Genomic DNA, 25,866 nt, shown 5'->3' with positions numbered 1-25,866 from the left:
CGTGCGTAACGTCACACGACGTTGTCCCGATCTTCATAGGAGAATACGATACTCAGAGGGGAATATGAAGGTTTGTTTAGTGTCACGCGGAATCGTCTCAACTTATCAAATGTTAATTTCGCTATATATATATAGATATAGGAAGATGTGGTATGAGTGCCAATAAAACAACTCGTCATCCAAGTCATAATTTATAAAAGTAAACCATAAAAGATCAAGGTACAGTCTTCAACACGGAGCCTTGATTCACACCGTACAACAAGCTATAAGGGGCCCCAAAAAAATACTAGTGTAAAACCATTCAAACGGGAAAACCAACGGTCAAATCTATATTAAAAAAAAAACCTGAAACGAGAAACACTTATAAATCACATTAACAAACGACAACTACTGAACATCAGATTCCTGACTTAGGACAGGTGTAGCGATCAATTCATTATTTACACATAGTGGAATAATATCTTTGTAATACTCACTTTACTTTCCTATTCTTACGTGTCATTGTATCAACTATAATAATTTCGGGAACTATTTTGACCTGGCAATCTGAAATAATCAAATGCATATTTGTACTGCTATAAACAGACTCTATTTTAAAAGAGTAAAATCCATTTTATTCCTTTTTCTAATCTTTTTCAATGTTAACCATAAATTGAATGCAAATTTCATAAAGAAACACACATTTTTTACAATATTCCATGTTTTTATTCTTAAAACTGATAAAATTTACATTTAATGCTCAGGAAATTTCCCAAAATATATGAAAGTTTCAAAATATTTGTAGTGAAGCTGTATGTGACAACTATTTTTTCGGGAAATATCCCGAAATCATTTTCAACATTATTATTTATAACACATATGTTGGCAGAGCGTTTCAACAAAAATATCTGTAACACGTTTCGGGAAATATCCCGACAAAAATTAACTAACTACAAAATATGTACACAGATGTCTTCAAATATTTCGGGATTTATCCCGAAAAATCAAGTGTATATGCTAGACCTACCGACTAATAATTTTTTTTTCACATTTCGGGAAAAATCCTGAAATATTAATTTAATATCAGGCACTCACTTGTTACATAGATTTTTGTTACCCATTTCGGGAAAAATCCCGAAATAAAATCTACAAGCAGAAATAATGCATTTTGATTTCTTAAACATATTTGGGAAAAATCCCGAAAAACAAAATCTTCAAGATTTTACAATACAAAATGTTGATACATCTAAAAAAGTTTTTACATAAACTTATTTTTTTAAATTTTGATTCATAAAAATTTTGATTCATAAAAAAATGTTTCTAACTGAAAAAAAAATGTATTTGTTTATGACCACATTTTTCCTTACTTTTCTTAGAAATATTAAGGTTGCTCTCTATTGCATCCCTTTTGTCATGCTTCAGTAATTTTCTAAATATAATATCAGGCCAATTTGTCCCACAAAAAGGGGGTCTTAGGCCTCTTCTAAATCCTATTTATAAGAGGTTGACTTTAAACTGGCCTAAGCATAAACTTTAACATGTAAACTTCAAAAGATTGCAAGTTATAAAACTATGATTTAAGGTTCAGGATTATTAACATCCCCAAGCACATGTATTGTCCAAAAGCTTATTTAACTGCATATAAAATACCCCTGGTTCTCCTAAAACTGAACTAACCCGGTTATCACAAATATTTCAGTGTAAACTAAGGAAATTTTCAAAGTCAAAATTCCATTACTGAGAGGCTGGTGAGGAGGGCAATTGAGATATGCGTCCATAACACATTGTACCCTTCTTCCACAATCAGATTTCCATGTTCAGTAACTTATTTGTAATTGTTTAAAAAATACTGACTTCATAATGAACACTTGAAAGTACAAAGTTTCAAATTTATTTGAGTGACCATAACATCATAGTAAACTATTGTACAAAAAACCTTTACCTACTGTACTGTTGTACATCTTGAAAACGAAATAATTGATAAAAACTAGTTTCAACTCATTCAAATGCTAATGAAATTTTAAAATAGGAATGAAAAAAAACCCTCAAACTCAAACTAAAAAATATTCAATAATGTAGCCTCATTTCATTTTCCTAAGTGCACAATTTTTTTTTGTCACAGAAAACATGGAAGAAACTATCTTTAATTATATTTTTCTAATTTAAAATTTCTTTGATATTCTCCACAGCAAAATATAAAAATACATGTAGTAGTACTTTATAATATTACAACAGCATACAATAAAAGATAACTACAAATCATAGTATACATAGGAATAAATCTTCATAGCATGTGCAATGTTTGTAACATATTCAGTTGGAATTATTACATATCATTATAAATTGGTCTGCTTCTTTACTGATGCCTTGTTTTCTCTTCCTTTCACTCCTGCCTATAAGAACAAAGTAAATTAACATTTAATAAAATATAACAAAAACATTCTATTCCGCTGAACATTCTAAAAGTAAATATTAACTGTGAAATCAACAATTTTGATCATGTTGATAGGTTGAGACTATAACCATTTGACATTTTTAACAAAACTTCTTTGCCCCCTCTGACCATTTTGATTGCCTTAATTGTCTGATGTTTAACACAATCACAATGATCATAATGTACATAATGTTTCTGAAATTTTTTATCACAGTCTGCACTGTTAGCCATGTTAGCCACTAGTCCAATGCCCCAGACTAGTAAATATTGATTCGGACAATTGAATATTTTCAAAATTTTATATAGTTATAAAGGCACAAGTTTTAATATTTAGTGTCCGTACTAGTAGATGAAAACATTTTTGGCTCAGTCTGTTATCAATAAAGATAGTATAGGCAATAAGTTTTCAAAATTATTTAGTGTAAAGTTGTGTTCTTTCCCTTTCTTCAATTGAATGTTCCTGACAACCTGCATTCTTTTATGTTTACTTTTTTTCTTTTTAAAAAGACTGATCGAGATTTACAAGGGGAGCAACATTGAGTTTGCATGTGGCTTTCCGAAGTCAAGACCATTACTGTCACCTAAAGTTGTATCTTAAGGATGTATGAGGGTATAAAAATTCAGCAAAAATTTAAACATTTTTTTTTCATTACAAATTTTATTTTTATACTATTAGAGGTAAATATATGATATATGGTACAAACATCAACCAAAAAATCTATTTGTTTTGGCCCCAGATGATTTTTGAAATGTTTATATCACTGAAAAAGCTCTAAATTATCTCCCTTAGATGAAAAAATGCCATTTTTTGGCATTAAAATTCAAACATCTTTTTCAACTCATGGGTTACTTATATTTTTTTATTATTTTTTCTCAAAATAAGCTGTACTAAAACTCAACTATTGTAAAATTTAAGCAATTTCTGTAATTTAGTTCTTTATATTTTGAAATTACATTTTTTTCCTCTTACATTTTGTCCTATTACATGTTTCAGTTCTACAGTAAAAGGTACTTAGCAAAAAATACATGCTTCTTTCGAAGGCAGATTGTGAGGTTTAATGAACTGTGACCCTATACTTTTATTTAAGAAATAATTCCTGCATGTCATGCTCTATGCTCATTTTAACATGGGTAGGCATTATATTTGTCAATATTTTACACTGAGCGTTAGCTAGATGTAAAATGTGGTCAAATATAATGCCTACCCATGTTAAAATGAGCATAGAGCATGACATGAAGGAATTATTTCGATTCTAATAGGACAAAAACAGTATTTTTATAGGTCGAAGCGTGCGAAATTACCGTAAAAATGTGTGGCTGTTCTCGTTTCCTCCTCAAGGCGTCTGTGTATTGCAGTTCATATTTGATAAGTTTAAAAACTACGAGCAGGGTAAATATGTGTTGTTTCATAAAAATATATAATAATATATATTTTAAAGGATAACGATGGAAATAAAGTAAATACAAACAGTAAGTTTGTGCGCATGTGTCAAACATATTTTGTGCTCATTAGAACACGGCTTTGTTTACAAAGTGTAATAAGGACGTCATATTAGAATTTCTATTTAAGTATAGGATATATGAAGTTTATTTCTAGAAAAAAAATTGCAAAATTCTATGTTTAAAAACAAAAATTGTTTTATGCCTGCGATCCCCCTTTAATCTTTTGTTTTGGGGAATTTGGTGTTGACAGTAACGTAAGGGTACCCAAATTGCACCGAGTACCCAAATTGCACCTATTTAGAAACAAGAGGCTCTCAAGAGCCTGAATCGCTCACCTGGTAAACAATGCCTTCGGCCATGTTTTTTGACGAAATAAAAAATAAAACACAAACTTTATTTTATACACCCTACTGATCATTCAAATGAAGTTTGGTTGAATTTGGTTGAGTAGTTTTAGAGGAGAAGATTTTTTAAAGTTAGCAAATATGATGAACAAATTGTGAAAAATTGTCTTTAACTTATTTGTAGATCTTACTTTGATGATCATTTTTGCTGTTTACAGTTTATCTTTATCTTATTATAATGATATTCAAGATAATGACCAAAAACTGCAAAATTTCCTTAAAATTACCAATTAAGTGGCAGCAACCCAACAATGGTTTGTTTGATTCGTCTGAAAATTTCAGGGCTGATAGATCTTGACCTAATGAACATTTTTACCCAATGTCAGATTTGCTCTAAATGCTTCCGTTTTTGAGATATAAGCCAAAAACTGCATTTGACCCCTATGTTCTATTTAAAGTAAGGGCAGCCATGTTTTTTGACGGATCAAAAATCGAAGCATACACTTTGTGCAGGATAATCTAAGGAACTATCATGCTAAGTTTCATCCAAATCCATTCAGTAGTTTCAGAGGAGAAGATTTTTTAAAGTTAGCAAATATGATGAACAAATTGTGAAAAATTGTCATTAAAGGACATTTACCCCTTAGGGGGTCAATTGACAATTTTGGTCATATTAACCTATTTGTAGATCTTACTTTGCTGATCATTTTTGCTGTTTACAGTTTATCTTTATCTATAATGATATTCAAGATAATGACCAAAAACTGCAAAATTTCCTTAAAATTACCAATTTAGTGGCAGCAACCCAACAATGGTTTTTTTGATTCGTCTGAAAATTTCAGGGCTGATAGATCTTGACCTTATGGACATTTTTACCCCCATGTCAGATTTGCTCTAAATGCTTCCGTTTTTGAGACATAAGCCAAAAACTGCATTTGACCCCTATGTTCTATTTAAAGTAAGGGCGGCCATGTTTTTTGACGGATCAAAAATCGAAGCACACACTTTGTGCAGGATAATCTAAGGAACTATCATGCTAAGTTTCATCTAAATCCATTCAGTAGTTTCAGAGGAGAAGATTTTTTAAAGTTAGCAAATATGATGAACAAATTGTGAAAAATTGTCATTAAAGGACATTTACCCCTTAAGGGGTCAATTGACAATTTTGGTCATATTATCCTATTTGTAGATCTTACTTTGCTGATCATTTTTGCTGTTTACAGTTTATCTTCATCTATAATAATATTCAAGATAATGACCAAAAACTGCAAAATTTCCTTAAAATTACCAATTAAGTGGCAGCAACCCAACAATGGTTTGTTTGATTCATCTGAAAATTTCTGGGCTGATAGATCTTGACCTAATGAACATTTTTACCCCATGTCAGATTTGCTCTAAATGCTTCCGTTTTTGAGATATAAGCCAAAAACTGCATTTGACCCCTATGTTCTATTTTAAGTAACGGCGGCCATGTTTTTTGACGGATCAAAAATCGAAGCACACACTTTGTGCAGGATAATCTAAGGAACAATCATTTTAAGTTTCATTCAAATCCATTCAGTAGTTTCAGAGGAGAAGATGTTTGAAAAATTGTTAACGACGACAGACGACGACGACGATGACGACGTCGACGACGACGACGACGGACGCCAAGTGATGAGAAAAGCTCACATGGCCTTTTAGGCCAGGTGAGCTAAAAATTACAACGGAAATCTTACAAGATTTCCTAGAGACTAAACAATTTGTATTTTTATGATTTGATACTATGCACGTCTTTCAACATAGGTAAACATATTTAGATATACACAAAACGTTCACAGTCTTTATCAACAGATGGACTGTTTACTGAAAAAGCAAAATGTACGAAAACGTCACCATGCGACGTCATCAAAACGTCATCTTTTTAAAATTAGCAAATACAATATATTATAAGTATCCATTTCGTAAAATATGAGGAGTAAGCATGGACTAATATCCAATTGTTCAAAATATTTGAAGAAATTAAACAAAAGCTCGGTTATTAGACTTTTGACGATGTGAATTTAAGCATGGATGCAATTTGGGTACTCCTCATTACAGAATCATTGATGGTTTGGAGGTTAGTTCAGACCAATTTTTCTATGATTCCATATGAATTGAAAATCAAATTGGTGTACCTATATAATAAAGAAGGATACGGCTACAAAATAAACACTAAATGGAAATTTTTGTCTTGATCATAAAAAAACGTAGTTGAAAAAACTGTCAAAATAGGTGCAATTTGGGTACCGTCACGTTAGATGTTTGTGTGTTTTTGGTTATTCAATTCTACAATCACTTGTTGATCATTTCAAGACAGTTGACCTATACAAATATGATGAAACCTTTTCAACTGATTTTTATAGTTTGTTCTTATGTTGTGCTGTAACACCACTGTCCCAGGTTAGGGGAGGTTTGAGCAACCAAAAATTTGTTTAACCTGCCACATTCTTTGTGTGCCTGTCCCAAGTCAGGAGCCAGTAATCCCATAAGTTGTTGGTTTACTTATGTTATACATTTGATTTTCGCTACTTGTTTTGTTGTAAATTATATATAAATTAGGCCTTTAGTTTTCTCAAATGTTTTTGTTCATATTTTTTCTTGTCTGGACCTTTTACAGCGGACTATATGTACAGTACAGGTTTTTATCATTCATAAGGGTGTACAGTTACCTAAAACTGCTTATATCCACTTTATTCAAACTTTGTTGGATAGTTGTCTCATTGGCAATCATCATTATTTTTATATAAATATACATGATATAGGTCAAAACTGCATCTATGCTATTTAGTTATTTTTTTGTGTTGTTCATGTTGTTAGAGTTTCGTTTCATCTGTAATAAACAGATAAAAATTCTTGAAACCATATGTTTTATCTATATGAACATCATGGATTATTTATTCCTTTCAAAATTCTGTGAATAAATAAATGGTGAATGGGTCCATGGGACACAGATTATGCCCCTGCTTGCATATAACATTTTAAGGGGTCGTAAATTAAGAATGGTAAAAGTGACACACAGTACCCAAATGAGTACTTGATCTGAGTTTTGTGGTTATAAGTATTGTGTATAAGTTTCAGTACATTTGGTTAAGCAAACTTAAGTTTATACATGTTTATAGTGAACTAAAACAAATAAACAGATTCCCCATGTGCACATGATACCTCCATCACATTTTCAAAGAATAAAGTTCAATAACTTCTTAATAAAATTGAGAATGGAAATGCGGGAAATATGTCAACAACCCGACCAAAGTGCAGACAACAACCAAAGTCCACCAATGGGTCTTCAACAAAGTGAGAAAATCATGCACTATAAGTGTTTCTCTTTTCTCTTTTTTATATAGAATAAACCTTTGGTTTAATGTTTCAAAGCTGGTTGCACACTAGTAATTTTTTGGGTCCTTAAATTAATAATAGCTTACTGTTGGGTGTGATCCAAGGCTCTGTACATGTGTTGAAGACTGTACTTTGACCTATGTATAATGGTTTTTCTTTTACAAATTGTGACTTGGATGGAGAGTTGTCTCATTGGGAGTCATACCACATCTTCTTAAATCTAATATTATGTACAAACATACAAGGATAAAACTAAATGCCCCCACCGCTATGACGGGGCATAACAAAATGCATATACATTTGTATATATATAGAGCATCAGGACTCTTATACAGACTGAACATGACAGTACCTTATTCTGTATTCTTTCATCTTATCCCCTGATTGCTGACATGAATTTTGGCTCTTTATTTCTTTTACTTCCAGGCAATTTTGGTATGAAAGCACCATCTTTCAAGCTAAGTGTACCCATGGTTTGTCCTGGGCGTATTTTGATAAAAATGATAAATGTTGACTGCATCTTTTGGTGTCTTTCTTGTAAAACAATAATGCAAGCCTCTGTGTGTTGTTTAAATTCACACATGTTACAAATCATAGAAATTAACCAGTAACATATATTGTATTATAATTGCACTTCTGAAATAATCCTGACCAGTGACTGTACAGTTTCGGCATTTTTTCCTTTGTTCTTGATTTTTCTGATATTTAGCTGAATGCAATGAGAGTATTCATGTGTGTGGCCAACAGGTACTTACAATCAGAGAACCTGAAAAAAAAATTATCTGTTGAGTTCTTGACTAGTTTCATTTATTTATCCATTAAAGAGATAGATCTTTCTTAGAATTTTGAAAGGTCGAAGCAGTATAATTACTTTAATACACTAAAATATGTAATAAACAAGAAGTAATTGTAACAGAATGCTGTTACAAAATCTCCCAAACAAAGCTCCCATAATAAGCCATTTCCATGGTCCCATATTTTATTAGATTTGTTTTATTATCCCATACAAGAATATATAAGGTTTAGAGGTGGGGATCTCTACTGTTTACAAGTTTTCTAACAAAAGGGTGTGGGGTAACCCCATAGACTCCCCCTCTATTTGGTTTGATTTGTTAAATTGTCCCATTCAAGAATATGTATGGTTTAGGGGTAGGGATCTGAACTGTTTACAAGTTCTCAAACAAGAGGGGGTGGGGTAAACCTGAAGGACTCCCCTTTTATTTCATTTGATTTGTTTAATTGTCCCATACGAGAATATATATGGTTTAGGGGTGGGGTTCTGGATGGTTAACAAGTTTTCAAACAAGGGAGGTGGGGGTGAACCCCAGAGAAATTCCTTTTATTTCATTTTATTTGTTTAATTGCCCCTTGCAAGAATATATATGGTTTAGGGGTGGGGATCTGGACCATTTACAAGTTTTCAAACAAGAGGGGGTGGGGATGACCCCTAGGGAATTCCCATTTCTTTCATTTGATTTGTTTTATTGTCCCATGCAAGGATATATATGGTTTAGGGGTGGGGATTTTGATCATTTACAAGTTCTCAAACAAGAGGGGTTGGGGGTGACCACTAGGGACTTCCCTTTTATTTTATATTTGTTTTATTGTCCCATACAGGAATATATATGGTTTAGGGGTGGGGGTCTGGACGGTTTACAAGATAATAGCACATTCTCAAATTGAAGGGGGTGGGGGTTTCCCCCAGGGACTCACCCTATATTTCATTTGATTTGTTTTATTATCCTGTGATCATTTCTGAAGACTGCATGGGTTTATAATTATCACTTACAGTTTTCAAGTCATTTGATTTTTTTTTTAAATAAAATCCCAGTGTTCTAATGTTAACCCCTCCCCTCTTTATGCCCCTTAACAGAAGGGAAGCTTCTATAAAAATGCTTGTTTTGGCCCCTTTTTGGCCCTGAATTCCTAAACTTTGGCCCCATAACCCCTCAAATGAATCATAACCTTCTACGTGTGGTCTCAACATTGAGGTATAATTTCAGAGCAATTTAAATACTTGTACACTAAGTTATTATCCTGAAACTAGAAAAATGCTTGATTTGGGCCCTAATCCCTAAACAGTTGGGACCATCATCCACAAAATTGATCCCAACCTTCCTTTTGTGGTACTTTGAACCTTCTGAGAAAATTTCATAAAGATCTAATCACTTAAACTAAAGTTATTATCCGGAAAACAATGTGTCTTCTGACGATGATGACCACGACATCATACCATTATACAATCAACAAAAAAAATTTGGATCGTACAAAAACATAATAGATTTTATACCAATATGTGAATTAAAATATTAAGGTACAATGTAATGTATGTGCCTGTTCCAAGCCAGGAGCCTTTAATGCAGTGGTTGTCATTTGTTGATGTGTTACATATATTTGTTTTTGTTCATTTTTTGTACATAAATTACAGTCAGAGCTCTGACATAAACAAGTCAGAATAAAATGACTTCCATAGGTCAGATATAATTTGATGAAAGTGTTGTCTCCCTTCTTGCACTCAACAGAATATGACTTGTACAGGTCAGTTTATGTCAGACTTTAATTTATCATAAAATGACTTCCACAGGTCAGCTTTTGCATAAAATATTGTGACTTAATATCTTCATATTCTAATAAGATTTATGTCCCTTTTTAATACATTTTGACTTAGAGAGGTCATTTTTGTTCTGACTTGAAGCAGTCATTACTACCACTTTGTTATCAATCTCCATAAAATATAGTGATTACTAGTTTCGAATCAAAGAGTTTAAAAAGTGGGGCTCGTCATACCTTCTTCTTTCCAGAATCTTAACATAATATATTTATCTCATCAAATTCGATCATTTCAAAATTAATACTGTCAATATCAAAAGATTTACAAAATACAATATTGGATACATTTACTGGTACCATGACAATACTTCAAATCTTCCAAGGAAAAAATAAGGGATCTATTTTCATCCACTTTTAGCTAAATTTATCAAGAGCAAAACATTTATTATTTTAATCATGTTAATATTTCATTGAGGTAAATACTGTTGTGCAAACTGACTCAAACAAGTCACACTATGTTCTGACTTGAAAGAGTCAGTCAAAACTAAACTTATTTCAACCTTTATGTCTTGTACTGTCATATTGATTTAAAAATGTATGGGAAAGCCAGATATAGGACAGAGAAAATATTAAAGGTCCCCTAAAGTCACAATGAGGACTATACAAAAAAATATTTGGTATATTCAATATTTAAATGCATTTTCTTTTAAACAGGTCAAATCATGTTTTGACTTATAACAGTCAGCCCAAAACTAAATTTATTGAAATTTTTAGAGTGGGGCACTGACATATGATATTAAATGAAAGTATGGGAACGTCAGACATAAGAAATATATGTAAGATCCCCTAAAATAAATAACCATTTGACTTAATTGTTTCTAAACATTTATCAAATAAATTCACAAATGGCAGATTCAGAAGCAGGGCTTAAAGGAAGTACACCTAGCTTTAATTGGAAAATTTGTTCTGCAATCTGACTTGAACACTGGTCAAATCATGTTCAGACAAATTGACTTAAACAGGTCAAATGGGCATGTTCGGACAAATTGACTTAAACAGGTCAAATCATGTTCTGACTTAAAAGAGTCTGTCAAAAACTAAATGGCTTGCAAAGTTCTGTAAAAGTCGTGCATTATCATGATTGTGATGTGATTGTTAACTTAGAATGTATGGATACAAGTAGGAAAAAAATCACAAAAAATTAAGTCACAATTATAAGAACTATATATATAAAAGATAATTTGGTATATTTTTGATACATTGTATCTTAATATTTCATTGAGGTAAATCCTGTTGTGCAAACTGACTTGAACAAGTCACATTATGTTCTGACTTCAAGGAGTCAGTAAAAAACTTTAAGTCTGGGATTGTCATATGCATTTCAGAATGTATAAGAAACTCAGATAAAAGACACCCAATAATAAAGTCACAAAAACGTGGACTATAAAAAAGTGTATTTGGTATACCGGTACTATTATTTAATATTCAAATGTATTTTGTTAACAAATTTCTCCAAATTATTTTAAAATTTTATTATATTTCTGTATTTTCATGACTTTTTTTCTGTTAAATTAACATTTGGAACTTTCGGTTTTAAAAAACATTATTTTAAAAACCATTTGACTGAATTGTTTCTTAAAAATAATTATGAATTAATTAACTCAACAGTAGCAGATTCAGATATGGAGGGGGCTTAAAGGAAGAAGACTTAGTTTTGATTGAACATTTTTTTTTCTCTGTCAACTGACTTATTAACAGGTCAAATCGTGTTCTGACTTCAAAGAGTCAGTCCCAACTAAACTTATTTCAACTTTTAAGTCTAGTTTTTTCATATTGATTTAAAAATGTACGGAAAAGCCAGATAAAAGACAGAGGAAATAAGGTCCCCATACGGAGCAATAATGAGGACTATAAAAAAGTTTATTTTGCATATTCAATATATTTAAATGTATTTTGTTTTAAACCGGTCAAATTATGTTCTGACTTCAAAGAGTCAGTCAAAAACTTCACTTTAGCTAATCATTACAACTTTTTAGTCTGGCATTGCCATATGCTTTAAGAATGTATGGGAAATTCAGATAAAAGACACCCAATAATAAAGTCACAATAATGAGGACTATAAAAAAATGTGTTTGGTATATTTTATATTCAAATAAATTTTGTTTACAAATTTCATCAAATCATCTTTAAATTTTATTATATTTTTGCATTTTCATGACCTTTCTTTTCTGTTAAGTTAACATGTGGAACTTTTGGTTTTAAAATATATTATTTTAAAACCATTTGACTGAATTGTTTCTAATAAACCTATCAATTAATTAACTCAACAGTAGCAGATTCAGATAAGGGAAAAAGGGGAAGAGAGTGGAGGGGGGGGGGGGGGGGGGGGGGCTGGGGGCTTAGAAGAAGAAGACCTAGTTTTGATTGGATTTAATTTTCTCTGTAAACTGACTTTAACAGGTCAAATCATGTTCTGACTTCAAAGAGTCAGTCAAAACTAAACTTATTTCAACTTTTAAGTCTAGGATTTTCATATTGATTTTAAAATGTATGGGAAACCAGATAAAAGACTGATGAAATAAGGTCCCCTTAAGTCACAATAATGAGGACTATACAAAAATGTATTTGGTATATTTTATATTCAAATGTATTTTGTTAACAAATTTCATCAAATTAATATCTTAAAAATTTATTCTATTTCCGTATTTTCATGACTTTTTTTCTGTTAAGTTAACAAATAGAACTTTTGGTTGTAAAAAACATTATTCTAAAAACCATTTGACTGAATTGTTTCTTAATTATTTTTTTTAACTCAACAGTAGCAGATTCAAATAAGGGGAAAAGGGGGGGGGGGGGGCTAAGATGAAGAAACCTAGTTTGATTGGATTTTTTTTTCTGTAAACTGACTTTAACAGGTCAAATCATGTTCTGACTTTTAAGAGTCTGTCAAAACTAAACTTATTTCAACTTTTAAGTCCAGGATTTTCATATTGATTTAAATTATATGGATCATTTTTATTTGATATATTGAATATTCAAATGCATTTTGTTTTTTTTGAGATTTTCATCAAATTACAAATGTATCTAAAAAAAAAATATTGTATTATTTCTGTATTTTCATGACTTTTCTTTTCTGTTAAGTTAACACATGGAACTTGTGGTTGCAAATTTTTTTTATATTTTAATAACTATTTGGCTGAATTGTTTCTAAAAAAAATCAGTAATTAATTAACTCAACAGTAGCAGATTGATATTTAGTGGGGAGGGGGATTAGAGGAAGAACACCTAGCTTTGATAGGACTTTTTTTTCTTGTCAACTGACTTTAACAGGTCAAATCGTGTTCTGACTTCAAAAAGTCAGTCCCATCTAAACTTATTTCAACTTTTAAGTCTAGTTTTTATACGACCGCAAATTTTGAAAAATCATATAAAAAAATATAAAATTTGGCTAAAAGTGACAACACAACCTCATTTATAAGGAAAGGAACATGTTTAATTTCATTCAAAAGTCCCCCACTGGCGGCCATCTTGGATGACGGATCGGCTACAAAGTAACAACACTTGGTCAGCACCTCATAAGGAACATTCATGCCATGTTTGGTTTTATTCCATTCAGTGGTTCTCTAAAAGAAGTCATTTGTATGCATTTCCCATAGGGTTCTATGTTAAACTAAGTCCCCTGCTGGCGGCCATCTTGCATGATGGATCGGCTACAAAGTAACAACACTTGGTCAGCACCTCATAAGGAACATTCATGCAATGTTTGGTTTTATTCCATTCAGTGGTTCTCTAAAAGAAGTCATTTGTATGCATTTCCCATAGGGTCCTATGTTAAACTAAGTCCCCCGCTGGCGGCCATCTTGGATAATGGATCGGCTACAAAGTAACAACACTTGGTCAGCACCACATTAGGAACATTCATGCCATGTTTGATTTCATTCCATTCAGTGGTTCTCTAAAAGAAGTCATTTGTATGCATTTCCCATAGGGTCCTATGTTAAACTAAGTCCCCCACTGGCGGCCATCTTGGATGATAGATCGGCTACAAAGTAACAACACTTGGTCAGCACCCCATAAGGATAATTCATGCTATGTTTGGTTTTATTCCATTCAGTGGTTCTCTAAAAGAAGTCATTTGTATGCATTTCCCATAGGGTCCTATGTTAAACTAAGTCCCCGGCTGGCGGCCATCTTGGATGATGGATCGGCTACAAAGTAACAACACTTAGTCAGCACCTCATAAGGAACATTCATGCCATGTTTGGTTTCATTCCATTCAGTGGTTCTCTAAAAGAAGTCATTTGTATGCATTTCCCATAGCGTCCTATGTTAAACTAAGTCCCCCGCTGGCGGCCATCTTGGATGATGGATCGGCTACAAAGTAACAACACTTGGTCAGCACCTCATAAGGAACATTCATGCCATGTTTGGTTCCATTCCATTTAGTGGTTCTCTAGAAGAAGTTCAAAATGTAAATTGTTAACGACGACGACGACGGACGCCAAGTGGTGAGAAAAGCTCACTTGGCCCTTTGGGCCAGGTGAGCTAAAAAGTTTATTTTGCATATTGATTATTCAATATTTAATTGTATTTTGTTTTAAACTGGTCAAATTATGTTCTGACTTCAAAGAGTCAGTCAAAAACTTCACTTTAACTTATTATTACAACTGTTAAGTCTGGCATTGTCATAAATATATGCATTTAAGAACGTATGGGAAAATCAGATAAAAGACACCCAATAATAAAGTCACAATGATGAGAACTAATATTTTATATTCAAATGTATTTTGTTTACAAATTTCATCAAATCATCTTTAAATTTTATTATATTTCTGTATTTTTATGACCTTTCTTTTCTGTTAAGTTAACACATGGAACTTTTGGTTGTAAAATATATTATTTTAAACCATTTGACTGAATTGTTTCTAATAAACTTATCAATTAATTAACCCAACAGTAGCAGATTCAGATAAAAGGAAAAAAAAAGGGGGGGGGGGCTTAGAAGAAGAAGACCTAGTTTTGATTGGATTTAATTTTCTCTGTAAACTGACTTTAACAGGTCAAATCACGTTCTGACTTCAAAGAGTCAGTCAAAACTAAACTTATGTCAACTTTTAAGTCTAGGATTTTCATATTGAATTTAAAATGTATGACAAACCAGATAAAAGACTGATGAAATATGGTCCCCTCAAGTCACAATATTGAGGACTATAAAAAAATGTATTTGGTATATTTTATATTCAAATGTATTTTTTTTAACAAATTTCATCAAATTTATATCTTAAAAATTTATTTTATTTCTGTATTTCATGACTTTTTTTCTGTTAAGTTAACATATAGAACTTTTGGTTGTAAAAAACATTATTCTAAAAACCATTTGACTGAATTGTTTCTTAAAAAAAAATTAATTATCCCAACAGTAGCAGATTCAGATAAGGAGAAAAAGGGGGAGGGGCTTAGAAGAAGAAGACCTAGTTTTGATTGGATTTAATTTTCTCTGTAAACTGACTTTAACAGGTCAAATCATGTTCTGACTTCAAAGAGTACTTATGTCAACTTTTAAGTCTAGGATTTTCATATTGATTTTAAAATGTATGACAAACCAGATAAAAGACTGATGAAATATGGTCCCCTCAAGTCATAATATTGAGGACTATAAAAAAAATGTATTTGGTATATTTTATATTCAAATGTATTTTTTTTATCAAATTTGTATCTTAAAAATTTATTTTATTTCTGCATTTTCATGACTTTTTTTCTGTAAAGTTAACATATAGAACTTTTGGTTGTAAAAAACATTATTCTAAAAACCATTTGACTGAATTGTTTCTTAAAAAAAAATTAATTATCCCAACAGTAGTCGATTCAGATAAGGAGAAAAAGGGTGGGGCTAAGATGAAGAAACCTAGTTTGATCGGATTTTTTTTCTGTAAACTGACTTAAACAGGTCAAATCATGTTCTGTAAAAAAAATTTTGAGAAGAACATACTTAGAAAATCAGACTAAGTTTGGTGACTTTGTTGTCCAGGTCAAGAAGTGGTACATATAAATACATAATATTTTCACTACAACTATCTATTGGGTGTTTTTTAAATATATTTTTTTAGCAACATTTATAACTTTGTAATTTATGTTCAATTGTACACTTGTTATTCTTAATATATATTTTTTTGGGAACAAAATCTTGTCAGGGTTTCTTATGGTACTAGCATGACAAGAGCATTCATATTCTTAAATACTCTAAACATTAAAAACAAGTCATTATCTTCAGATCATTCTGAGTCTTTCTGGCCTTATTAAATTAAAGTCAGAACATTCAGACTTTCATAATAAGTCAGAACATTCAGACTTTCATAAGTCAGAACATTCAGACTTTTATAGGTCAGAACATACTGACTTCCAATGTTCTTCTCACTTCTGTAGAAACAAAGACTATCTATATTTCAAATAAAAGGTTAATGCTTTATGTGGCTAAGCATCTGGGGTAAGAATTATAGATGTGTAACTTCATAGGAAAACATATATGCCATATAATTAGGGATTGACCCTGTATGTCATTCAAATCTTCTTGAAATGACGAACAGGAATATTATAGAATATTTAGGGGTGGTGATCCAAACCATTTCAAAAAGGGGGATGGGGATGACCCCCATGGACTTTCCCTTTATTTCATTTGATTCGTTGTATTGTCCCATATAATAATATATAGGCTTAAGGGGTGGGGATCTCAACCGTTTACAAGTTTTCAAACATGAGGGGGTGGGGTGACCCCAAGGGACTTTATCTTTATTTCATTTGATTTGTCTTGTTGTCCCTTACACTAATATATATATGGTTCAGGGGTGCGGATCTTGACCATTTACATGTTTTCACACAGTAGGGGTGAACCCCACCCCAAGGGACTTCCCCTATATTACATTGGGTTTGTTTTATTTTCCTATACAAGAATATATATAGTTTAGGGGTGGGGATCTCGACCGTTTACAAAATATAAGAACATTCGCAAATGGCAGGGGAGGGGGTAAACCCAGAGACTAGCCCGGTATATTTCATTCAAATCAATTTGACATTATAAAAAAGAATATATATGGTTTACAGGGAGGGATCTCGACCATTTTCAAGATATAAGATCATTCTCAAATAACAAGGGGTGGGGCGACCCATAGAGACTAGCCCAGGGGCGGATCCAGCCATTTTAAAAAGGGGGGGTTCCCAACCCAGGATAAAGGGGGGGTTCCAACTATATGTCCCCATTCAAATGCATTGATCGGCCAAAAAAAAGGGGGGGTTCCAACCCCCCGAACCCCCCCTCTGGATCCGCCACTGTAGCCTGGTATATTTCATTATACTTTACAGCGAGAAAAAATTGAGTTAAGGGAGCAGGGATCTCGACTGTTCAACATTGTCAAATGACAGGGGTAGGGTGATCCCTGGAGCCTTACCCTACATTTCATTTGTTTTTAATATCATATTCCATGTTCATAATTGAAAAACCCGTTTTGTGAATCTCTTTATAATGTTCTCAAGTTAAAATCATTTTTAAAATAAAAATAAAAAAATATTTCGGTTCTTTAGTTAAACCAGAGACATGTATACTATTTATATGTCTCTGGTTAAACCCTCCCTTCCCTTTACCTTTATTAAAATTATTCCGATTTCATTTCATTTTCATTAATATCAATACTCAAAAGATCGTTTTTCTCATTGGGAGAAACGAAAAAACAAATATATTTATAAGCCGCAAACTCGGAAAGGTTAAAAAGTCAATTCATGATTGAGTTTAAAAATAGAAAAATCACGTGATGATGTTCAGCTCGAAGCAATAATTTTACTTTTAAAATTGCAGTGACTGGTTATTAATGTTAATACTGTTTAAGACAACACGAGTTGTCTCCCGAAATTAACAGTTCATTATCATAACAACATTTTCTGACCTGAACAAGTCAGAATTGTCAGACACCCGGTCATCTCAAAGGCCACGCGTCCGTATTTACAGGTCACGCGCCTTCATGAAACAGCAACAAAATCACTTGCAAAGACCTTCTTCACACGCAAAAAATATTAAAATGGCCAAGAAAATACGGAGGTAATATGTATTACCTTCTGAAAATGACCACATTGACCTAGATTTGCACTAAAAAAACGTAAATAATCACTATATTTTCAATAACTTCTCGTTCGAGAAACTCCCAAAACAACGACTCTCAAACACGTGATCTCTCGCAAAAAACCACGTGATCGTATGTGTCTTAGATCGGCGGCAAATTCAAAATATCTTCTGGTTTGACGGACTCGATGGAAAACTACGCAAAACAAAAATTGACCCGTACAGGTCAGAATTTCAAAACATTTTCTGACTTGAAGAAGTCATTTTATTCTGACTTGTTTATGTCAGAGCTCTGACTGAATTAGGCAGTTAAGTTTTTTGTTTTCTTGTTTTACATTTGTCATTTGGAGGCCTTTTATATGGGGTATGGGCTTTCCTCATTGTTGAAGGCAGTACAGTGACCTTCAGTTGTTAATTTCTGTGTCATTTGGTCTCTTGTCGAGAGTTGTCTGATTGGCAATCATACCACATCTTCTTTGCATAAGCATAAATCAAATAAAGTTAAATACAACTTTTAAAAGTGTTGACAATGGTTGATGTTAATTACATTTCTGATATACATGTATCAGATTTTGTTGAGAATATCTAAAATACATGATTTTATGAGGGCTTGGATCCCGCTGACATGTTTAATCCTGCCATCTTCTGTGCTTGTCCCAAGTCAGGAACCTGGACAATCAGTGGTTGTTGTATGTTGCTGTGTTGCATATATTTGTTTTTAGTTATTTTATTTGTATATTAATATTAAGGTCATTAGTTCTGAATTGTTTTACAATTGTAATTTCAGGGCTTATATATATATGACTATGCAGTATGAGCTTTGCTCATTGTTGAAGGCTGTACTTTGACCTATAGCTAACTGACCGACGGAGGGACAGGTGTAAAATAATATGCCTATCAACTTTTTTCTTACAATTTTATACATTTCCCATATCATTGACTATTTTATCATTACTTACATCTGTCCATTATTATGCTGTCTTTTAGGTCACATTGCATTTCAAGCTGATGTTCAATACTTGCACAGTTGTACACCTAGAAAAAAAATCTGTAAAATTAAGATAAAACAGTCTTGTGCAACTGTCACACTAATTTAGATAGACAGTCGTGTGAGTTTCTAACAGAAAATTTACATCACATCAATGAGAAATTGAAAAAAGTAAATAAAATTATACATTTGTCGCTATCGTTGTTGAGGTTACATGAGTGATTTATCTGCCTTATTTTTACATGTTCACAAATCAGTATCCAGGAGAATGGTAAATATATAGAGGCTCTGCATCCTCCCCCTGAAATTTTCTGCTCTTAAGGAAACCAGGTGCTTTTTCTAAGTAAGGAAAGAGTTTATAAATTACCCATCATGTCCTCACATCTAATTTATAAATTAAGATATATTATGATTTTATTGATCTTTGAAATGTGTATCAGAGTGAGAACTTCTCAGTGTTCATTTTTTGGGGGAATATTATATTACCCTAATTTTATATTTTTATTGTCTTTAAGTAAGTAACTGAGACAGTACTGAGAATAAAAATTTTATATCTCTTCATTTATATCCTGGAGGATTAAAACCCATGAAATTGAAATGTTTCACACATAATTGACTAATAGTAGTAATTGGGAATGTAAACATGTAATAATGTTTTCCCAGTAGGCAGTTTAATCAAACTTAAGATAGACAAGACATAATAAATCTATTATACTATATACACAGCATGCACAGGACATGTGCTCCTATCATAATAATGCACTGAGTCCATACTGTCACTGAGTGTCCCTTTAACAAATAATGCAAAGTTACAATTTTTCTATTTAGATTCTGTGACTTTTTAAAATTCTAAACATTCTTATAGTTTCCTTGAAATAGATATAATTGTTTTATACTTAATCATCTGTAAATTTTTTTATTAATGAAAAAAACAAAAAAATTAGCTTAACTGATGAATCAATATTTAGGTCACAAGGCTTTTTACCTTGATGATAGAAGCATGTCTAGAAATTGCTTCAGATTACTTTTAAGCAAATAGAACAGTTTTGAACATTTAAAAGGTCCCAAGTACATGTAAATATTAATGACACACATTTTTGATGATCTATAATGTATTAAGAAATTTTCAAAGAACATATATATATATAGCTTAAAAATAAAATGCACAAACAAGAGTGCACACGCTGAAATGTCTCGCCTTCTTTACTAATCATTGATATTATGTTGATAGACCTAAATATAAAGCTTTATTACAACTGTCACATAAACTCAACATTAACCAAGAAAACGAAACATTGATCAATGAACCACGAAAATGAGGTCAAGGTCAGATGAACCATGTCAGGCAGACATGTACAGCTAACAATTCTTCAATACAACAAATATAGTTGACTTATTGCTTACAAATTAAGAAAAACAGACCAAAACGCAAACACTTAACACTTAGCAATGGACCGTGAAAATGAAGTCAAGGTCAAATAAAACCTGTGTAACAAACATATAGATCATAAAATATTTCCATACACCAAATATAGTTGACCTAATGCATAAAGTATTAGACAAATAGACCAAAACTCAAAAACTCAACTTTGACCACTGAACCATAAAAATGAGGTCAAGGTCAGATGACACCTGTCAGCTATACATGTACACCTTACAATCATTCCATACACCAAATATAGTAGACCTATTGCATATAGTATAAGAAAAACAGACCAAAACACAAAAACTTAACTATAAACACTGAACCATGAAAATGAGGTCAAGGTCAGATGACACCTGCCAGTTGGACTTGTACACCTTACAGTCCTGCCATACACTGAATATACTAGACCTATTGCTTATAGTATCTGAGATATGGACTTGACCGCCAAAACTTAACCTTGTTCACTGATCCATGAAATGAGGTCAAGGTCAAGGGAAAACTGTCTGACGGGCATGAGGAACTTGCAAGGTACGCACATACCAAAAATAGTTATCCAATTACTTATAATAAGAGAGAATTTAACATTACAAAAAATCTTAACTTTTTTTTCAAGTAGTCACTGAACCATGAAAATGAGGTCAAGGACATTGGACATGTGACTGACGGAAAGTTCGTAACATGAGGCATCTATATACAAAGTATGAAGCATCCATGTCTTTTACCTTTTAAAATATAAAGCTTTTAAGAAGTTAGCTAATGCCGCCGCCGCCGGATCACTATCCCTATGTCGAGCTTTCTGCAACAAAAGTTGCAGGCTTGACAAAAATCACTTTATAAATCAAACATTGTTTCTGTTAGCACTTTCACCGCATCTCCTAGAGTTCATCAGACAGAACTGTTATCGTTACTAGTAACAGCTTGTGACGTTACCTAATAGTAACATCATGTGGTAGTTTGTATATATTACCAGATTACGGAATCTTATTTATGGACCAAATTTCACTTCCTATTTAAAGTCAGCTTATACAGTTCAAGAAAATAGGGTTCCTTGGCTTCACATGGAATTTTATCTTCGGTCCACATCTTAAACTAGAGGCTCTAAAGAGCCTGTGTCGCCCACCTTGGTCTATGTGCATAACATTATAAACAAAGGACACAGATGGATTCATGACAAAATTTTGTTTTGATGATGGTGATGTGTTTGCAGATCTTACTCTACTGAACATTCTTGCTGCTTACAATTGTCTCTATCTATAATGAACCCATGAATCTATCCCAGTAGTTAAAATATTTTGTAAAATTTTACAAGATTTACAAAATTTAGGAAAATTGTAAAAAATTGACTATAAAGGACAATACATGTAACTCCTTAAGGGGTCAAATGACCATTTTCATCATGATGTTGACTTATTTGTAGGTCTTACTTAAAAATTAGCTTTACATTATTGCTGTTTACAGTTTATCTCTATCTATAATAATATTCAAGATAATAACCAAAAGCTGCAAAATTTTCTTAAAATTACCAATTCAGTGGCAACAACCCAACAACAGGTTGCCTGATTAGTCTAGCAATTTCAAGGCAGATAGACCTTGACCCTAATGAACAAATTGAACTCGTCAGATTTTATTTAAATGCTTTAGTTTTTGAGATTTTAGCTAAAAACTGCATTTCACCCTATGTACTATTTTTAGCCATCTTGGTTCCCCGGGCCAGGTCATCGGACACATTTTTAAAACTAGATACCCTAATGATAATTGTGGACAAGTTTGGTTAAATTTGTCTTAAAAGTTTAAGAAGAGATTTTTGTAAAAATTACAATTAAAAATTTATGAAAAAATTGACAAAAGTTGACTATAAAGGGCAGTCACTCGTTAAGGGGTCAACTGACCAATTTGGTCATGCAGACTTTTTTGTAGATCTTACTTTGCTGAACATTATTGCTGTTTACAGTTTATCACTATCCATAATAATGTTCAAGATAATAACCAAAAACTGCAAAATTTCCTTAAAATTAACAATTCAGGGGCAGCTCGACGACGGCACAGACGATGAGAAAAGCTCACTTGACCTTTCAGGTCAGGTGAGCTAAAAAGGGATATACTTTAAATTTTCCCTTTCCACATTGGTCAAAATGTTCCTGAACATGGAGAGTTTCTAATTGACGGGTCCTTTATCTGCTGTCACTTTGTGAACTCTCACTCTATCAATTGGCCTATTGGTTTGACCTATGTACTTATGATAACAAGTGGGACAGGTTGCACAATAAATATTTTTTTATGATTTACAGTTCATATAAAAAAGAAGATGTAGTATGATTGCCAATGAGACAACTGTCCACACGAGACCAAAATGACAGAGACAATAACAACTATATGTCACCGTATGGCCTTCAACAATGAGCAAAGCCCATACCGCATAGTTAGCTATAAAACGCCCTGTTCATGCTTTAATTTTGGTTTAATTGCTGTGCCTGATTTCAGAGTTCTACTTTGTCTCACTTCTAGCATTTAGCACATTCCACATCTTGGATCCCTGCATTTTTGTGTTTCTGCCACCTTCTGTGTACTGAATTTTGTTCATGTAAGAACTTTCTTCAGATTTGGTGCTTGTTGTTCCCAATAAGCTGTGATCCATTGACTAGATTTTTCATTTTCTTTAATTGATTCAGAATAGGTAAAAAAACCTTAGCAGAATTAAAGATCAGTGAACTTTTTATTATCTCCCTTTAAAGGACACCTTTCACTGTGAAAAAGTCCTCTTATTGAAAGTCAACCTTGTAGGACAGAATTTAATAGTACTTTTTCATGAAATAATGTCCAATTGAAGGACACTTTTTCACAGCATCTGATAAATTAAAATAATATTATAGGGTTATTGCATGAATATTGGGGAATATTGTCTAGAGTAGAATTACGTTATTGCAAGAGATTGCGAGTGCAATCAAATATGTTCTACAAGGGACAATATTCCCCAATATTCATGCAATAACCTTATTATTGTGTAGCAATATAATATTTGAAAGTTAAAATTGGTTTAAAAGAAGATTCATGAATTTTGAAGATTTATTGCACACTTAAATTACTTTTGGTTACTATCTGTGGGAAATATTATATTGCTACATGTATGCAATAATAATAGTTAGTAAGTCCAGAGTAATGTTTTATTGCACAGTTTGAATTATCACTGTGTTGTTTTGTTTAGAACATGGTTTTGGCAAAGTTACTGCATACAATCTAATAGAGAAAATTTGTTATTCTTTGATAACTTTTAAATTTGTGGTTCACCTAGGCCTGTACCCATGAAAACCACGGAAATTGATATCCAAAGAATATTAATGAATCCACAGTAGATAAAGACATTGCATGACTCATGAATTTTGAAGATTTATTGCACTAGTGCAATATTGGAATTTATTGCACGCTATATATTATATCCTTTGGTAATTAACTTTTTGTTGGAAATATTATATTGCTATTCAATAATATATACCGGTATATTATTTCTTTTGTGCATGTTGTATAATATTGTTAAATGTTGATTTATCTGAATAAATATTGTTTAAACTAAACACTATATAAAAAATATCAGACAATTTTAAAACCAAAACAACTCTTTCTTTTTTTTCATCTTCATTCCCAGCAGGGATGGGGGAAACAAACAATCATTTTTGCATGGCCTGATCTAAACTACCGGATAACATTGTAAATTGCACTTCAGTAGACTCTTTCAAATCTTCAATTTCAAAGCATCAATATTAACTCAATTACAACATCTTACTTTTGTTGAAGGCGGTTACTATATGGAAGAATAGAGTAGAAAAAAAAGAAAAAAACGAATAGAAAATAGGGGTTGTATGCAAGTAAAGCTTAGTTTTTTGTAAAAAAAAAAACAGAGACTTTTAATTAGGTTGATCTATTACAGATTTTCATTGTGATTAAGTCACTAAAATAAGTATTATGTTAATTATGCCAGCATTTATTGTTTACAAAGAGTCCTACAGAACTTTAAATTAAACTAGAACACACCTGTGATATCGCGGGTCCATGCCTGAATTAAAGTATATAACTATGTGCAAGCCTTATTTTAGTATTGGTATTGTCATCTGATAAAGTCATGCCGATTATAAGATACACAGTTTTCTCTGCTTTCAAATCTTTCTGTTTGAACCCGTCGAATTGGAACTTATCAATTATTGGTAATATTAATTATTTGGAAAACAAAAGGTCCTGGAATGGAGTATTTTTTAATCAACAGCATTGTCCTATATTAGTTATAAATAAAGTTTAATTCTTGGATTCGCTGTTTTACGTCATGCCCGCTAACAAATTGAAAACTGTACCTACAATGTATACACCTTATTTTTAGTGCAGATTTTTAGTATTCGTATTGTTATCTTAGAAAGTCTTACTGATTAAAATACTACAATAGGTAACAATTTGACAATTTAGTAGTGTCAACCCTGTGATTATGACCTGTGTATATAGGGGGGGGGGGGGGGGGTAGTAGGGGTCCTGATCCCGAACAAGTTAAAAAAACGAAATCCCGAGGTCCCGAATTTAAATAAAGTAAATCCCGACGTCCCGAAATCAGAAAAAAAGGATTCCCGGATCCCGAAAGGGTCAATCCCGAAATCCCGAGCTTAAAAACACCCGATCCCGGAGTCCCGATAAAGGTCCTATCCCCCCTCTATACCTCTATATAGCATATTAATCCTGAATACACCGTTTGGTGGTGCGCCTGTCAGATGCGGAGAGTACAGATAAGGTAATAGGTAACAGGTGAATATACTATTGGTATCAGTATCTGACTTGACCCAGAACTTCTTAATTAAGCCAAAGGTGTACTTGAATAGGTCTATATTTGGTAGTTTTAATGAATAACTTTATTTCTGAATTTTAAATTGTTTTTTTTTAAACTGTGTAAGAGAAATTATTGCTCTATTTAATAAGCATTGAACAGTTGACATTATTGTGGTCAAGCAAATGACAAAAAATATTCTGAATCCAGATTTTCCCCATACCTGTCACTGTCAGGTAACCTGAGGATTTCCAAACCGAAGTGGTTCGTCTGAGAAAGGTGGAATTTACAGAATAGGTAACGGGTACCAGGTCTGTGGATGAAACAAACATCCTCACCTTCAAACTGTTTTTTTAGTTCAACTTCTACTACTTACAGTCAGTGATCAACACATGCAGTGTGATGGAAGAAAGTCTGTTATCCAAATGCAATCAGGGAAC

At 32.4% G+C, this 25,866-nt stretch overlaps 1 long non-coding RNA gene across 2 annotated transcripts; it reads right to left on the bottom strand.

Annotated features, from left to right (window-relative positions):
* Positions 1 to 591: 591 nt before the first annotated feature.
* On the bottom strand, positions 592 to 25,866 carry LOC143058492 (uncharacterized). 2 transcript variants are annotated; one of them, XR_012973085.1, is made up of 4 exons: positions 25,803 to 25,866; positions 19,174 to 19,249; positions 7,910 to 8,323; positions 592 to 2,372 (listed from the first exon to the last, which is right to left on the bottom strand). It is a non-coding gene; the product is annotated as an uncharacterized LOC143058492 (long non-coding RNA). The 2 variants fall into 2 exon arrangements; XR_012973086.1 differs by having other exon boundaries at positions 25,765 to 25,837.

This window comes from Mytilus galloprovincialis, chromosome 14, assembly GCF_965363235.1.
Source record: "Mytilus galloprovincialis chromosome 14, xbMytGall1.hap1.1, whole genome shotgun sequence".
Classification (NCBI taxonomy): Eukaryota; Metazoa; Mollusca; class Bivalvia; order Mytilida; family Mytilidae; genus Mytilus; species Mytilus galloprovincialis.
This window is presented reverse-complemented; position numbering and strand designations above follow the sequence as displayed.